This window comes from Bufo bufo, chromosome 1 (assembly GCF_905171765.1).
Source record: "Bufo bufo chromosome 1, aBufBuf1.1, whole genome shotgun sequence".
Taxonomy (NCBI): Eukaryota; Metazoa; Chordata; class Amphibia; order Anura; family Bufonidae; genus Bufo; species Bufo bufo.
The window spans coordinates 28,650,519-28,669,408 of record NC_053389.1 but is presented as its reverse complement, the minus strand read 5'-3'; the positions used below and the strand labels follow the sequence as shown (position 1 = coordinate 28,669,408).

Sequence of the window (18,890 nt, the reverse complement as noted above, 5' to 3'; positions counted from 1 at the left end):
CTGTTTATATGGGAGTGTGTTATATCGTACTGTATATTGATTGGTCACTGTATTTTGTGTGCCTGTCCTCCATCAGGTCCCCGGGGGAGTAGCCCTTGCTGGAGGACGTGCATAAAAGGTCGAGCTGTGGCCATCAATAAAGGAGTCCTGCTTTACCCCTTCATGAAGTTTTGGCTCATGTTTGGAGGATGGGATAACTACACTCTTGGGGATTGCTATATCACAATACTCCCCTGAGTATAAGCTCTTGTAAGAGGTTGTTCCTGCTCTATGGATTTAGGAGAGGTTCACCCACTGGAAGCTAAAGCCCGGTCTTGGGTCCAGCATGGGTGGAGGACGGCGAGACCCTAACCAAGCTGCGGCGGTTTGTGGTGGTTATGGTGTCCGGTGGAGTGCTTGGAGCCCTCTGGAAGCACTAGGAGCAGCCGTCAGCGGAAGGTGCCCAGTCGGGGTGGCAGGCGTTCCGTTACATTATCCATATTGCTTCCTTTGTTGGCTGGATTCTTTTTTCCATTATGTTATACACTGCTCGTTTCCATGGTTACAGACAACCCTGAAATCCATCAGTGGTGGTCTTGCTTGCACATTATAGGAAAAAGCACTAGTGTATGTACGCTCCCATGGACCCGGCCACCAGAGAGGCTGATGCTTTTTCCTAGTGTGCAAGCATGGCCACCCCAGATGGATTGCAGGGTGGTCTTTAACCATGGAAACGAGCCGTGTATAATGTGATAGAAAAATTAATCCAGCCAGCAAAGGAAGCAATATGGACAAATCACAATACATTAGTAAGTACCTTATATTAACTTTCTCTACATGATAAATGTGACTTACTGAAGTGAGACAACCCCTTTAAGGATACAATAGAGGTACAAAGTGGCTTTATTTCATGTTTTTTTTTATTGCTATGTGATTTAGCAGCAAATATACATTATATAAGAAACTCCTTTGACACTGATGGGTGAGAAAAGTCACACATCAAAGTCAAACATAATTTGCATTTGTCTCCTAGCTAGGGTTAACAAAATTAATTTTTTCAAGGTTTCTATTGGGTCTTGAACCTAAGGCCATTAAGGTATAGGCTGAACTCTGAGTAGTTATGGATTTTCTTTCACTATGTGATACAGCAGACACCACAGGAACTCTTTAAATAATTTTGACTCTGACGCTGACCAAAGAGGAAAGTCAGACATCAAAGTCAAACATCATTTCAATTTGTCTCCTAGCTTGGGTTTAAAAATATATTTTTGTTATTAAGGTTTCTATTGGGTCTTGAACTCAAAAACCGTTAGTTTGCAATGCAGCAATTTTAACTCTGAGCTATAGGCTCTTTTATAGTTCTATTAGCCCTCGCAATATAACTCTATAACTCATTCTGACTGACCCTGACCTGTGAAGAAAGTCAGGTGTCAGAGATAGTATTTTGCCTTACATTATTCTGATACTTGACTATGATATCTGACAATGTCCTAAAATGAACCCTGTACATTTGGATCTGTTAGTGTTTATTGGTCCAACTGTAAATCAACACTACAAACCAATATTTCTAAGAAAACTTTTTTATTGACAAGAAAATACAGCATAAACAATGTTCCTTAATTGTAGTGGACATACCAAACATTTTTAAACCATGCAGAACCACTGGGTTTGTCATTTAATTTTTTGAGTGTACAGTATATTACTACCTCAAAAAAAAAAAAGGTGCACAACCATGTTTTGCATTTAATAAATTACATTTTTTTATTATTACATGATTACAAAAAAATCGTATGATGCAACAAATCACATTGGAATAAAAAGTGTGCACCAGTAGTGAAAAACTCATATCTATTAATTCAAATACATTAATAGTTCATATTTAGACATAAAATATAACCATATCAATAACAAAGTGCAAATTACTATATGTTGGGTCTCAAAGAAATAAAAAGAAAAAAGTGCAAATAATAATAAATAATACTGTATTTACATATGTATATATATTTATATCCTCATAACCTACATTTAAAGGGAATCTGTCACCTGCTTTTGCCATTTTAAGCTGGCACCATCGCAATGTTCACTAAAGTACCTTATTTCCAGCAGTCTTCTTTTTACTTTATTTCGTTTTGTCCTTTTGATATAAAAGCGCTTTTTATGATATGCTAATGAGGCTCCAAGGTGCCCAGAGGGGCGTTTTTTCCCTTCTCCGGTGCCCAGTGACGACCCCCTGCAGTGCCCAAGAACGCCTCCTGATCCTCAAATAACCTCCCACAGCCCCGGCAAACGGTTCTGCCCCCTCCCCACGTCATAGTCTACCTTCTAGAAATGCCCCGTCCTTCTTCCTGTTGGCTAGAAAACTCGCGCACGCGCAGTACCGCCTGCGCGATCATCAACCTCCTCAGGGCAACAGCGCTCAGGTTACATCACTGGGCTCAGCGCAAGCCCAGTGAGACTTTTGAGGCTGTTGCCCTCAGGAGCTTGATGATCGCGCAGGCGGTACTGTGTCTGCGCAAGTTTTCTGTCCGCCGACAGGAAGAAGGACAGGGCATTTCTAGAACTATTAAGGTCTCTTTCACTGCTGGATTTATTGAGCATTTGTTTACATTGACTATTTCACCCCTGTATCTGGTCCTCCTTGATTAGGCCAAATGTACCCCCTCCCCTCTTGGTCACACCAGATTCAACACTGAGTGGTATAAATCTAAGGTCCTAGGTCTTTTCAGACCTTGGTCTTTCCAAATGCAACATCTCTCAAGTGCAACTCTTAAGTGCACAGACTGAATTATACCAGAAGGGGACCACAGGTAATTACAGACATAGTTAATGCAAACAATGTTTCAATTTTTCATCTTACTGTTCCCACTTGTCAACAACCTCCTGAAATACCCCCACGTTCATTCACCCAGCAAGGAACTATTCATCTCTCCCTCCATCTTACCTTCTCATCTGACCGCTTGCACAAATCTGCTTGGCAACATAAAACACTTCCTTCCCAAACACATACAGATACCTCTTGCCCTCTCTTATTCTCATCTATTAACACTTTCTCTGCTTCTCCTTACTACTGGTGATATCTCTCCAAATCCAGGCCCCCCTCAGCAAATCCCCACTATCACCTCTACCTCCTACTACAAATCTCCTTCTACAAATTTCTGCAACCCCTTAAACCTAATAACCATTCCTGTGACCCCTGCTCCTTTGGTTCCTCTTGCAGCATTATGGAATGCACACTCTGTCTGTAACAAACTGTCGTACATTCATGAACTTTTCATCTCTCAAAACCTTTCCTTTCTGGGTCTCACAGAAACATGGCTGACATCCTCTGACACCTCCTTCCCTGCTGCACTCTCATATAGTGGATTTCAATTCACTCACACTCCCCGCCCGCAAACATGGTGGAGGAGTTGATCTTCTCCTATCAGACACCTGCTCCTACAGCCCAACTCCACTGCCACACTCCATTACGCTCATCTCATTTGAAGTACACTCTGTTCGCATCTACTCTCCCTCCAAATAGCTGTCATTTACCACCCCCCATCTTTCTTGACCATTAACACCTGGCTACTACACTTTCTTTCTGCCGACATCCCCACTATCATCATGGCTGACTTCAACATCCCTATTGACACCTGCCACTCAGCCGCCTCTAAACTCCTATCGCTCTCTTTCTCCTTCGGCCTATCACAGTGGTCTTCAGTTCCCACCCACAAAGATGGTCACACTTTGGATCTTATCTTTACCTCTGCTCCCTATCTAACCTTTCTAATTCGCCTTTCCCCCTATCCGACCACAACCTACTCACCTTCTCTTCATTGGTCGCTTCTGCTGCTCCCCCGGTCCACACACTAGCACCCCCCCGCAGGAACCTTAAAAATCTAGACTTTTGCTTGCTTTCTGACTCTCTTCTCCCACTCTCTACCATCTGTTCCCTCCAAGACCCAGATGCTGCTACCACCCTATATAACACCACAATAAGTACAGCTCTGGACACTGTTGCCCCCATCACACTCAACAAAACCCCAAAAATTAACAGACAACCCTGGCACACGAACCTGACCAAAAAACTCAGACAAGCTTCCAGGGCTGCTGAGCGTCACTGGAAGAAATCCCATTCAAAAGATCATTTCACCACATACAAGCAATCCCTCCTCATATTCAAATCCTCACTCGCTGATGCAAAACAGGCGACTTCTCATCTGTCATATCTTCCCTGGCCCACAGCCCTAACCAACTTTTTAGCACTTTTAACTCCCTTCTCCGTCCCCCAGCGCTCCCATCCTCTCTTCTCAGCTGAGGACTTTGTCAAATATTTCAAACAAAACATAGTCAACATCAGAGAAAGCTTCACTACACAGTCCCCACAGACCCTCTACACAACTGCTCAGTCCTTTTCTTCCAAAACCCGCTTCTTCATTACAGAATAAAAACTCTCCACTCTACTCTCCAGATCACATCTGACCACCTGTGCACTTGACCCGATCCCATCCCACCTCACCCCTAACCTCACCACAGTGTTTATCCCAGCCCTAACTCATCTCTTCAACCTATCACTAACCTCTGGTGTCTTCCCCTCTGCTTTTAAACACGCTACCATTACACCTATCCTCAAAAAGCCTTCACTTGACCCATCTTCTTTGTCCAGTTATCGCCCCATATCACTGGTTCAGTATGCCTCAAAGCTACTTGAACAACATGTCCATTCTGAACTGTCCTCTCACCTTTCCTCCTACTCCCTCTTTGACCGCCTACAATCTGGCTTCCGACCCCACCATTCGACTGAGACTGCCCTTACCAAAGTCACCAATGACCTATTGACAGCCAAAACCAAGAAACAATACTCTGTCCTCCTTCTCCTTGACCTGTCCTCTGCCTTCAACACTGTTGGCCGGTCCCCTCCGGTTGCAAACTCATCTTTTGCCATCACTGACCTGGCCCTCTCCTGGATCACATCATACCTCCCAGACCGGACATTTAGAGTCTCCCACTCCCGTACCACCTAATTGTCTCATTCCCTCTGTTGGTGTCCCGCAAGGCTCTGTCCTAGGACCCCTGCTCTTCTCTATCTACACTGTTGGCCTGGGACAGCTCATAGAGTCCCATGGCTTTCAGTATCACTCCTACGCTGACGACACACAAATCTACCTCTCTGGTCCAGACATCACCACCTTACTATCCAGAATCCCACAATGTCCATGTTCTATATCATCCTTCTTCTCCTCTCGCTTTCTAAAACTTAACATGGATAAAACAGAATTCATCCTCTTTCCCCCATCTTGCTAAACCCTCCAAACAGATCTATCTATCAGGATCAATGGCTGCACACTCTCCCCAGTCAACCAAGTCCGCTGCCTTGGATTCTGCCCTCTCCTTCAGACTGCACATCCAAGCACTTTTATCCACCTGCCGCCTCCAACTCAAGAACATCTCCCGCATCCGTGCTTTCCTTAACTTTGAATCTGCGAAAATGCTTGTACATGCCCTCATCATCTCCCGCCTAGACTACTGCAACACTCTCCTCTGTGGCCTTCCATCTAGCACACTCGCACCCCTCCAATCTATCCTCAACTCTGCTGCCCGACTAATCCACCTCTCACCCTATTACTCCTCTGCCAATCCCTTTACTGGCTCCCCATTGCCCAGCGAATTCACTTCAAAGTACTAACAAATACATACAAGGCCGTCCACAACCTGTCCCCTCCCTACATCTCTGAGCTACTTTCCTGATACATCCCCACACGCACTCTCCGATCCTCACGAGACCTCCTTCTCTCCTCTTATTGCCTCTTCCCACAATCGACTTCAGGATTTCTCCTGTCCATCCCCCATACTCTGGAACTCGCTGCCCCAACATATCAGACTCTCACCTACAGTGGAATCCTTTAAAAGAAACCTGAAAACCCACCTCTTCAGACAAGCCTACAACCAGTGAACCTGCTGCCTCCATAACGCCATGACCAACTTCACCCGCACCTACTGTGTCCTTCTCCCATACCATGTAGATTGTAAGCCCCACGGGCAGGGCCCTCTCTCCTTCTGTACCAGTCTGTAACTCATCTTATTTATGATTAGTACAATTGTCTGTATTATGTATGTTTACATCTTCTCATATGTACAGAGCTATGGAATGAATGGCGCTTTAATAATAAATAATAATGATATAGCGTGGACCGTTTGCCTTGTATTTGTCTGGATTTTTAAACCAAATGAAAAGTTTGCTTGTTTTTTGGAGCCAAACATCATTTTGTTTTCTTCCTATGGTTACTTACACATAATCTGCAACAGCTCCATATCTTCTTACTGTCATGTTGACGCAAATTTACGTCACATGTAGTTAAGGGGTTAGAGATGCTCAATACAAGTGCATAACGAAATAAAAATTATGACAAGTGCATAACAATGGTAAAAAAAATAATTACAGAATATAAGCATATGATGTTGTGAACGAGGTGACATGATCCATTCAATCTTCAAGAAAGCAAATGTAAGAAGCCAACTGAAACCTGTTTAAAAATAAAGGGGAAAAAAAGTGAATATATAAACCAGAAAGAAAGACCAAAAAAATTTACTAGGCAAATAATTATTATCTTTTTTTTTTTTTATTACCTTTCATACAATATCCATTCTTTTGCATTTTCCCTAAGGCTCGATGTTCTCAGGAAACATCACCACCAGGTATCTTTCTGGTAACGCGCGTCAACCCCTATTGTTGTCTGCCTCTGATATGACCAGACCATGCACCTGCAAAAAAAATTTGCCTCAAAAATGAATGTCTTGCTCTTATCCATGTCACATTTCTATCAAAATGTTCATTTAAATAGTTCAAATATTTCTATATTTTAAAATCACACTTCCATAAAATATAGCCTTTCTCTAACAGTGCATTAGTCCCTCTCTGCACAGTAGAATACAATGGACCACAGAGGAGTCCTGTATAATGCATCCATAAGCTAACTTAATAGACTACACAGATATACAGTCATGTTACCTTCTGGCATTCAGTTAGGAACAACATTATATGACATCTGTTGGTAACTGAATAGGAATAAATCTTATCTTTATTCCAGCATCTTTGTGTTTAAGTGTTTGTGTAATACAGTTAACTTTATTAACAAAAGAAAGAGGAGACAGAACCACATGCAAGCAGCTTTTACACAGACACGATAAGAAGATGTCGGAGGTGGTAATACTGTCGAAGTTCAACTCCTCCATTCACTACTTTTACCTGGATACGCAGGGTCATATGACCTGTGTGGTGAGCACATTAGTAACTGTATGGACTAGGTATGGCTTTAGTCCATAAGTCATTGATGTAGACTGTTATATAGGCTAAAACACTATTTACATTTTCAAGATATAGTTATAATAGTGGAACTCTAGCATTATTTCTAATACATGAGTATTACACTCACCGGTAATTCGGTTTCCTGGAAGTCTCCATGACAGCACAAACTGAGATTGCCTTCCTCTGATAGGACAGGAAAAAGCACACAGAGGTTAAAAACCCCACCCCCACCCCTCATCGCCAGTGTATTATAACAGGACTAGGACAAGGGGTAGAACGTAAAACTAGCCAAATAGTCTATTGACAAAGAAAAAAACAAGGGCGGGACAAAGCTGTGCTGTCATGGAGACTTCCAGGAAACCGGATTACCGGTGAGTGTAATACTCATTTCCCCAGTCGTCTCCATGACAGCTCAAACTGAGAACTAACAAAGTAACTTAGGGAGGGACTACAGCACCTAGGACTTTACATCCAAAGGCCAAGTCCTCGTCAGCAAACACATCCACCCTATAATGCTTGGTGAAGGTGTGGGCCCTCTTCCAGGTAGCTGCCCTGCAGATCTGTTCTAACGAAGCAGAGGCTCTTTCAGCCCAAGAAGTGGAGACCGATCTAACTGAGTGGGCTCTAAGGGATGGAGGAGCCTCTCTACCGGAGGCTTTATAGGCCTCGGAAATGGTGCATCTAATCCAGCGGGATATAGAGCTCTTCGCTGCCTTCCTCCCTTTGTTTGGACCTGAAAACTGGATAAATAAATTATTGTCGATACGCCACTCCTCCGTGGCGTGTAAATAATGAAGAACTGAACGCCTAACGTCTAAATTGTGGAATCTAGATTCCTGCTCGTCTTTAGGGTGAGGAAAAAAAGACGGGATAACTATGTCTTGCGACCTATGAAAAGAGGAGACCACCTTGGGGAGAAAACAGGGGTCTAATTTGAAAATGAGCTTGTCGTCTAGCACCTTGAGGAAGGGTACCTGTATGGACAGGGCCTGGAGCTCGCAAACCCTCCTTGCGGAGGATATGGCCACTAGGAAGATGGTTTTCAAAGTGAGCCACTTAATAGATAGGGAGAGCAGAGGCTCAAACGGAACATCTGACAGTCTTAAAAGGACGGTGTTGAGGTTCCATGGTGCGACCATATTCCTGACTCAGGGTTTTAGTCAATCTGCCGCTTTCAGGAATCTTGCTACCCAGGGGACCTCATAAAGGCTGGTATTATAGAGGGCCCCCAAGGCAGACACCTGAACTCGCAATTTGTTAGGAGCAAGACCCAAATCCAGCCCATCCTGGAGGAATTCCAGGATAAGCGGGATATTAGGGGTGGACTGGTTGAACCTGACTCCGCCCCAGGAGGCGAACTTCCTCCAAACCTTGAGGTACGCTTTGGAGGTGTTGGACTTCCTACTGAGTAAGAGGGTCTTGACTACTCTTTCAGAGAGCCCTAGCCCTAGCAAGAGGGATTGCTCAGAATCCAAGCGGACAGCTTGAGGAGGTTGGTATTGGGGTGCGGTATGGGACCCTGGGTTAGAAGACCCTCCTCCGGCCGGAAACGAATGGGATCTTCCGGGCTGATGGAAGCCCGAACCAGCTTCTCCTGGGCCAGAATGGGACCACCAGAATCCGTCTGCACCCTTCGGACTGAAACTTTTGGAGCACTCTTGGGATTACTGGTATCGGGGGAAAGGCGTAGACTAGGCCAGTCATCCAGCTCTGGGTAAAAGCGTCTATTGCCACACATGGGTCTCTTCGATTGAGGGAGAAGAAATTCTGAACCTTGTGATTCTTTGCGGATGCGAACAGGTCTAGGACGGGATTCCCCCCAACGGTCCCGAATCTGTTGGAAAGCGGTCTGGGACAAAGACCACTCGCCTGGATCCAGACTTTGCCGACTGAGGTAATCCGCCTGGAGATTCAGGGATCCCTTTAGATGTACTGCCGCAAGGGATTGTAGATTCTTTTCTGCCCAGAGGAAGATTCGGTCTGAGAGCCTCTGGAGATGACCGTGTCTTGTTCCTCCTTGGTGCTGGATAAATGCCACCGCAGTGGAATTGTCCGAATAGACCAGGACGTGGCGATTTTTGGCCTGTATTTAGATGGACCTGAGACCTTCCCACACCGCACGGAGTTCTCTGTAGTTGGAGGACATCCTTCTCTGGTCCTCTGACCAAATCCCTTAAAAAGTCTCCGAAGCCGTGAGGGCTCCCCAGCCCCGAGAGCTGGCGTCCGTCGTGAGGGAAAACACACTTTCCTGCCTCCATGGAACTCCCGATTCCAGGTTCTTGGTCTTGAGTCACCAGCCCAGTGAAGCCTTTACCTCCCGGGACACCGACAACCCCTGGTCCAGGGATGATCGATACCCGTTCCATTGTTTTAGAACCAGCTTCTGTAAGGTTCTCGTATGGAATTGGGCCCAGGCTACCGCGGGGATGCAGGAGGTGAGATGGCCCAGCATTTCCATGCCCTGTCTTATTGAGCAACGGGACTGCTTGGTGAAGTGGAGGACCCTTGACCTCAGCTTCTGTACCTTTGGCGGAGGGAGGAAAGATTTTTGAAGAGCTGAGTCCAAGAGGATACCCAGGAATACCTTCCGATGGTCTGGCAACATGTCGGACTTTTCCCGGTTGATCAACCAGCCCAAGTTCTGGAGGCGCGAGAGAACCACTTGGATGTGTCTGCGAAGGAGATCTGAGGTTTCTGCTACTATTAGCAGGTCGTCTAGGTAAGGGACGATTATTATCCCCTCCTTGCTTAGGGAGGCTACGACCTCTGCCATCACCTTGGTGAATATGCGGGGTGCCGATGATATGCCGAACGGGAGGCACTTGAACTGATAGTGGTAAGCTGTCCCGCCTTGCTCCACCGCGAACCTCAGAAATCTTCTGGAACGGACCTGTATTGGGATATGGAAGTATGCGTCGGAGAGGTCTATTGTAGCCATCATAGACCCTCCTTTGATGAGCTTCACCGCTGACTTGACTGTCTCCATCCTGAACTTGTGGTAGGTGATGTGTTTTCAGGGGTTTTAAATTTATGATGGTCCGAAAATTGCCATTCGATTTCCGGATCAGGAATAAAGGGGAATAGTGACCCCTCCCCAAATCTTTGGCAGGAACCTTTTCTACTGCCCCTAGGCGTAATAAGTTTCTTACGCCCTCGGATAAGGGGGACTCGAGGCCCCTGTTGAGCTTGGTCAGGACGAACCTCTGCGGAGGAAGGGAATCCAGTTCTATAGTGTAGCCATGTTCTACGATGCCTAATATATACGGATCCGTGATGGTTTGTTCCCAAACCCCCAGAAAGGAGCTGAGCCTTCCCCTGACCGGGATGATGTCATTGTTTTGATGAAGAGGGAGAGGGATCTCCCCTGTTGGGATTAAGGAAAAAACCTTTTCCTCTCCCGCCTCTCGTAAATCCGCGACCCTCGCGGCTCCTCCTATCGGCGCTGGAATCCTGCTGGGGCCTCCGAAAAAACTGTCTCCTGGACTTGTCCTCTGGAAAGCCCTTCTTACGGTCCGTGGCGTTCTCAAGGATTTTGTCCAGGTCGGAGCCGAACACGTACTGACCGTGAAAGGGTAGAGATATCAGCCTGTTTTTCGATACGGTGTCGCCCGACCAGGCTTTAGGCCATAGTACCCGTCTGGTGGTGTTGGACAGAACCGCCGTGCGGGCAGAAAGCCTAACCGATTCTGCAGCGGCATGGAAGAAAGTAGCCTTCTTCAGAAGAGGAATACTATCCAGGATCTCCTCCCGAGGGGCCCTATTCGCTATATGGTGCTCTAGCTGTTCAAGCCACACTGCGAGTGTACGAGCCACACATGTCGCTGCTACCCCCGGTTTTAGGAGAGCTGCTGTAGCTTCCCAGGTTCTCTTGAGCAGACTCTCGGCTTTCCTATATAGAGGGTCCTTGAGCTGCGCTGCGTCCTCAAACGGAAGGACCATTCGTTTTGCTACTTTAGCGACGGGAGCATCCACCCTGGGAATGGCCTCCCAGTCGGCACAGTCCGCTTCGTCGAAGGGGTATCGCTTTTTGAGGCCCCGTGGGATAAAGGAACCCTTCTCTGGCTTCTCCCATTCTGCCCGTATCATCTTCTGGATATTGTCCGGGACCGGGAACACAGATTTGTGCCTCTCCCCTAAAATCTCCTCCTGGACTGACTTGGATCTCTTAGGGACCTCCATCTTAATAGTGGCCCTTATGGTTCAGATCAATTCTTCTATATCCTCTGGGTTAAAGAGGAATCTCCTGTACTCACTACTTTCCTCCAATTCCTGAGATCTAGCCGAAGTCTCCGCATCTGACAAGACGGAGTCGGCCGAGTCCAGATCACTCCCGGAGTAGTCCAGGCCTCTGGAAGAGGGTGGTCTGCGGCCCTGACCGGGCTGGGGTATAGGGGAGGCAGGGGGGTCCCTAGCAGCCAATGCTGATTGGACCTTCGTTCTGACCAGAGTCTTGATCTCCTCTATGAAGCTAGAGGACTCTGCCTTCACCACGGTAGAGGTGCAGTCCTTACATAGTAACTTGGACCCTGAGGAAGCAAGGCGCTTAGAACAGACGCCGCACTTCCTGGGTCTGGATTTAACAGAGGAGGAAGACTCCTTTTCTCCCTGCAACACCAAGGGAGGAAGAGGTCAACCACTGCAGGGAAAAAACAGCAATAAGAAAGGGTGCCAGCAGGCTACTCACACCGCCCAGAGTGGTAGGAGGCTCAGGAACCGAGCCAGTGGTGGTAGGGGCGCTCATCTTCGCAGCTCCCGTCCACCTGCATTGCTGTCAGCAGGTAGGGTGACCGTGGAGACCTCAGATCGGCAGACTCTGCTTTCCTTTTTCGAATTTGGCGCCGGCCGCGGCCTCCATGACGTCACGACGCTGGCCACGCCTCCCGGCGTCTGACGTCATCACCCGGCGACTGGAGGGAAGCGCGTCACAGCGTTTCTCCAGCCGCCCTACCTCACTGCTTTAAGCCCGCCTGGGCCGCCGCAGAGGGAACTTCGCCGGGATCACCATGAGTGAGGGTGACCCGGGCATAGACCGCGCGTGGAGGAGGGAGAGCCGGACCCCGGAACCGATCTCCGTTGTAACAGGTGACATCCGGCCATAGCAGGGTGAGAAGAAAAAGGGAAAAAAAAAATAGAAAGCTAGGAAACCCAGAAGGTCTCCCAGCACCTCTCTGGCATTCCTTCCTTGACAGGACAGGAAAAAACACTGGCGATGAGGGGTGGGGGTGGGGTTTTTAACCTCTCTGTGTGCTTTTTCCTGTCCTATCAGAGGAAGGCAATCTCAGTTTGTGCTGTCATGGAGACGACTGGGGAAATATAAATTACAAAATGTAATGATTTCATAAAAGTCTATTTTTATATATTAAGATTTTTTCTATAGGCAATGCGCCGCACAGACCTGTCACTTACCAGTAGGAGGAGCTCCCGGCCGGACACAGACATCGCAGCTCGCAGGTAAGTATAATGCTTCTATTTATTGCTAAGTAACCATGGCAGCGATGGTAACCGATCGGAGCCCCAGCGATTAAACTGGGACTCCGATCGGTACTCTCCGCTGCCACCAATGATGGGGGGGGGGGGGGGGGGGTGATTTTAATTTAGGGGGGGGGGGGGAAAGGCAGCACTGGTCATATTTAATACTGGGAATCCGCACTGGCCACCGATGAATATAGAGGGAGGGGGGCCGCACTGGTTACAATTAATACTGGGGAGGGAGGGGGGGCCGCACTGGCCATCAATAAGTTAAATACAGGAGGGGGGGTCTGCCCCCTGCTGCCAGGCAGCAGGGGGCAGTCATGTACACAGTTCTCAGTATATTCTAACTTGAAGCGTCCCCATCACCATGGGAACGCTTCTGTGTTTAGAATATACTGTCGGATCTGAGTTTTCTGAAGTGAAAAATCAGATCTGAAATAAACAGTTATGCAAACGGATCCGTTCTGAACGGATACAAGCATTTGCATTATAGGAGCGGATCTGTCTGTACAGACACCAGACGGATCCGCTCCTAACGCAGGTGTGAAAGTACCCTAAGGGCTCTTTCACACCTGCGTTCTTTTCTTCCGGCATAGAGTTCCGTCGTCGGGGCTCTATGCCAGAAGAATCCTGATCAGTTTTATCCTAATGCATTCTGAATGGAGAGAAATCCGTTCAGGATGCATCAGGATGTCTTCAGTTCCGGAACGGAACGTTTTTTGGCCGGAGAAAATACCGCAGCATGCTGCGCTTTTTGCTCCGGCCAAAAATCCTGAAGACTTGCCGCAAGGCCGGATCCGGCATTAAGCTAAACGTCGTTTCTGTGCATTGCCGGACCCGATGTTTAGCTTTTTCTGAATGGTTACCATGGCTGCCGGGACGCTAAAGTCCTGGCAGCCATGGTAAAGTGTAGCGGGGAGCGGGGGAGCAGTGTACTTACCGTCCGTGCGGCTCCCCGGGCGCTCCAGAGTGACGTCAGGGCGCCCCAAGCGCATGGATCACGTAATCACATGGACACGTCATCCATGCGCATGGGGCGCTCTGACGTCATTCTGGAGCGCCCCGGGAGCCGCATGGACTGTAAGTATACCGCTCCCCACTACTACTATGGCAACCAGAACTTTAATAGCGTCCTGGGTGCCATAGTAACACTGAACGCATTTTGAAGACGGATCCGTCTTCAAATGCTTTCAGTACACTTGCGTTTTTCCGGATCCGGCGTGTAATTCCGGCAAGTGGAGTACACGCCGGATCCGGACAACACAAGTGTGAAAGAGCCCTTAGCCATACACCCACCAAGCGAAAACCTCACCTGCTACTACCCCCCCCCCCCCCTTGCAGAGCATTCCAGCAACCCCCCCACCCCCCTTGCAAAGCATTCCAGCAACCCCCCCACCCCCCTTGCAAAGCATTCCAGCAACCCCCCCACCCCCCTTGCAGAGCATTCCAGCAACCCCCCCACCCCCCTTGCAGAGCATTCCAGCAACCCCCCCACCCCCCTTGCAGAGCATTCCAGCAACCCCCCACCCTCCTTGCAGAGCATTCCAGCAAACCCCCACCACCCTTGCAGAGCATTCCAGCAACCCCCCACCACCCTTGCAGAGCATTCCAGCAACCCCCCACCACCCTTGCAGAGCATTCCAGCAGCCCCCCACCCCCCTTGCAGAGCATTCCAGCAGCCCCCCCACCCCCCTTGCAGAGCATTCCAGCAACCCCCCACCACCCTTGCAGAGCATTCCAGCAACCCCCCACCCCCCTTGCAGAGCATTCCAGCAGCCCCCCACCCCCCTTGCAGAGCATTCCAGCAGCCCCCCACCACCCTTGCAGAGCATTCCAGCAACCCCCCACGCAGAGCATTCCAGCAGCCCCCCACCCCCCTTGCAGAGCATTCCAGCAGCCCCCCACCCCCCTTGCAGAGCATTCCAGCAACCCCCCCACCCCCCTTGCAGAGCATTCCAGCAACCCCCCCACCCCCCTTGCAGAGCATTCCAGCAAACCCCCCACCCCCCTTGCAGAGCATTCCAGCAACCCCCCACCACCCTTGCAGAGCATTCCAGCAACCCCCACCACCCTTGCAGAGCATTACAGCAACCCCCCACTAAGCCTCTGGGGGAAATCAACTGTACTTCTTGCAGACTCCAGACTAACTCTATAGGCCCCCTGCAGAGTATTACTTAGCCATACACCCACCAAGCGAAAACCTCACCTGCTTCTGCCCTTGTCCTCACCAGATCAAACCACTCAAAAGCCCGGGAAATCAACTGTGCTTCTTGCAGACTCCAGACTGGCTCCGCCTACTCGAGTCTGGTCACATGGGCATGACGTCATCAGAGGTCCTTTAGCTGGCTAGGAAATAGCATCTACCCTGCACTTATCTGTAACTTCTGCTGTGTGGGGACAGAGTAGCTGAGGAGGAATAGGCTTCTCCTAGGTCTCTGCACTTATCTGTAACTTCTGCTGTGTGGGGACAGAGTAGCTGAGGACGAATAGGCTTCTCCTAGGACTCTGCACTTATCTGTAACTTCTGCTGTGTGGGGACAGAGTAGCTGAGGACGAATAGGCTTCTCCTAGGTCTCTGCACTTATCTGTAACTTCTGCTGTGTGGGGACAGAGTAGCTGAGGACGAATAGGCTTCTCCTAGGTCTCTGCACTTATCTGTAACTTCTGCTGTGTGGGGACAGAGTAGCTGAGGACGAATAGGCTTCTCCTAGGACTCTGCACTTATCTGTAACTTCTGCTGTGTGGGGACAGAGTAGCTGAGGACGAATAGGCTTCTCCTAGGTCTCTGCACTTATCTGTAACTTCTGCTGTGTGGGGACAGAGTAGCTGAGGACGAATAGGCTTCTCCTAGGACTCTGCACTTATCTGTAACTTCTGCTGTGTGGGGACAGAGTAGCTGAGGACGAATAGGCTTCTCCTAGGACTCTGCACTTATCTGTAACTTCTGCTGTGTGGGGACAGAGTAGCTGAGGACGAATAGGCTTTTCCTAGGTCTCTGCACTTATCTGTAACTTCTGCTGTGTGGGGACAGAGTAGCTGAGGACGAATAGGCTTCTCCTAGGACTCTGCACTTATCTGTAACTTCTGCTGTGTGGGGACAGAGTAGCTGAGGACGAATAGGCTTCTCCTAGGTCTCTGTACTTATCTGTAACTTCTGCTGTGTAGGGACAGAGTAGCTGAGGACGAATAGGCTTCTCCTAGGTCTCTGCACTTATCTGTAACTTCTGCTGTGTGGGGACAGAGTAGCTGAGGACGAATAGGCTTCTCCTAGGACTCTGCACTTATCTGTAACTTCTGCTGTGTAGGGACAGAGTAGCTGAGGACGAATAGGCTTCTCCTAGGTCTCTGTACTTATCTGTAACTTCTGCTGTGTGGGGACAGACTAGCTGAGGGCGAATAGGCTTCTCCTAGGTCTCTGCACTTATCTGTAACTTCTGCTGTGTGGGGACAGAGTAGCTGAGGACGAATAGGCTTCTCCTAGGTCTCTGCACTTATCTGTAACTTCTGCTGTGTGGGGACAGAGTATCTGAGGACGAATAGGCTTCTCCTAGGACTCTGCACTTATCTGTAACTTCTGCTGTGTGGGGACAGAGTATCTGAGGACGAATAGGCTTCTCCTAGGACTCTGCACTTATCTGTAACTTCTGCTGTGTGGGGACAGAGTAGCTGAGGATGAATAGGCTTCTCCTAGGACTCTGCACTTATCTGTAACTTCTGCTGTGTGGGGACAGAGTAGCTGAGGACGAATAGGCTTCTCCTAGGACTCTGCACTTATCTGTCACTTCTGCTGTGTGGGGACAGAGTAGCTGAGGACGAATAGGCTTCTCCTAGGTCTCTGCACTTATCTGTAACTTCTGCTGTGTGGGGACAGAGTAGCTGAGGACGAATAGGCTTCTCCTAGGACTCTGCACTTATCTGTAACTTCTGCTGTGTGGGGACAGAGTAGCTGAGGACGAATAGGCTTCTCCTAGGTCTCTGTACTTATCTGTAACTTCTGCTGTGTGGGGACAGAGTAGCTGAGGACGAATAGGCTTCTCCTAGGTCTCTGCACTTATCTGTAACTTCTGCTGTGTGGGGACAGAGTAGCTGAGGACGAATAGGCTTCTCCTAGGTCTCTGCACTTATCTGTAACTTCTGCTGTGTGGGGACAGAGTAGCTGAGGACGAATAGGCTTCTCCTAGGTCTCTGCACTTATCTGTAACTTCTGCTGTGTGGGGACAGAGTAGCTGAGGACGAATAGGCTTCTCCTAGGTCTCTGCACTTATCTGTAACTTCTGCTGTGTGGGGACAGAGTAGCTGAGGACGAATAGGCTTCTCCTAGGTCTCTGCACTTATCTGTAACTTCTGCTGTGTGGGGACAGAGTAGCTGAGGATGAATAGGCTTCTCCTAGGTCTCTGCACTTATCTGTAACTTCTGCTGTGTGGGGACAGAGTAGCTGAGGACGAATAGGCTTCTCCTAGGTCTCTGCACTTATCTGTAACTTCTGCTGTGTGGGGACAGAGTAGCTGAGGACGAATAGGCTTCTCCTAGGTCTCTGCACTTATCTGTAACTTCTGCTGTGTGGGGACAGAGTAGCTGAGGACGAATAGGCTTCTCCTAGGTCTCTGCACTTATCTGTAACTTCTGCTGTGTGTGGACAGAGTAGCTGAGGACGAATAGGCTTCTCCTAGGTCTCTGCACTTATCTGTAACTTCTGCTGTGTGGGGACAGAGTAGCTGAGGACGAATAGGCTTCTCCTAGGTCTCTGTACTTATCTGTAACTTCTGCTATGTGGGGACAGAGTAGCTGAGGATGAATAGGCTTCTCCTAGGTCTCTGTACTTATCTGTAACTTCTGCTGTGTGGGGACAGAGTAGCTGAGGACGAATAGGCTTCTCCTAGGACTCTGCACTTATCTGTAACTTCTGCTGTGTGGGGACAGACTAGCTGAGGACGAATAGGCTTCTCCTAGGTCTCTGCACTTATCTGTAACTTCTGCTGTGTGGGGACAGAGTAGCTGAGGACGAATAGGCTTCTCCTAGGTCTCTGCACTTATCTGTAACTTCTGCTGTGTGGGGACAGAGTAGCTGAGGACGAATAGGCTTCTCCTAGGTCTCTGCACTTATCTGTAACTTCTGCTGTGTGGGGACAGAGTAGCTGAGGACGAATAGGCTTCTCCTAGGTCTCTGCACTTATCTGTAACTTCTGCTGTGTGTGGACAGAGTAGCTGAGGACGAATAGGCTTCTCCTAGGTCTCTGCACTTATCTGTAACTTCTGCTGTGTGGGGACAGAGTAGCTGAGGACGAATAGGCTTCTCCTAGGTCTCTGTACTTATCTGTAACTTCTGCTATGTGGGGACAGAGTAGCTGAGGATGAATAGGCTTCTCCTAGGTCTCTGTACTTATCTGTAACTTCTGCTGTGTGGGGACAGAGTAGCTGAGGACGAATAGGCTTCTCCTAGGACTCTGCACTTATCTGTAACTTCTGCTGTGTGGGGACAGACTAGCTGAGGACGAATAGGCTTCTCCTAGGTCTCTGCACTTATCTGTAACTTCTGCTGTGTGGGGACAGAGTAGCTGAGGACGAATAGGCTTCTCCTAGGACTCTGCACTTATCTGTAACTTCTGCTGTGTGGGGACAGACTAGCTGAGGACGAATAGGCTTCTCCTAGGACTCTGCACTTATCTCACAGATGGATTCTCAGGAGATGCTTTTTCCCTAGAACTATGGAGTTTGCCTGTAGTTTCTGCTTCTTCCTCCAGCAGAGCTGAAGGTGCTCAGACTGGGTATATCGCCACGTCTCTTGAGGAGCCGTGCCCCTACTTTCTTCCCTAAGGAGGGAGTACTCCTCAAAACCCTCCTTTCCACAACAGGGAGTAAACTATATCTGGTTCTAACTGGTTTTTCCCTCCCTTGCTGCAGGAAGAGGGATTAGCCCAACTCTCCCTAGAAAGGGGGGGGGGGGGGCAGAATAGAACAGGATTGTTCCACTCTGAACTGCCATAACATTGAGACTATCTCTGCCAATGATGCTGCCACCTGCTGGTAACAAGGATAATTACATGTACCATTACATTAAACATAGTTTTATATGTACATTTGTGGAGGACATGAGCAAAATCCTATCTGATGACAGTATAAAGGCTCTTAGATGATAGTAGCGGGGTAGAGGTG

At 48.6% G+C, this 18,890-nt stretch overlaps 1 long non-coding RNA gene across 1 annotated transcript; it reads right to left on the bottom strand.

Moving 5' to 3' along the window:
• Positions 1-6,289: 6,289 nt before the first annotated feature.
• On the bottom strand, positions 6,290-15,075 carry LOC120986798. The gene is made up of 3 exons (XR_005775797.1): positions 14,943-15,075; positions 6,586-6,720; positions 6,290-6,482 (listed from the first exon to the last, which is right to left on the bottom strand). It is a non-coding gene; the product is annotated as an uncharacterized LOC120986798 (long non-coding RNA).
• Positions 15,076-18,890: the final 3,815 nt, after the last annotated feature.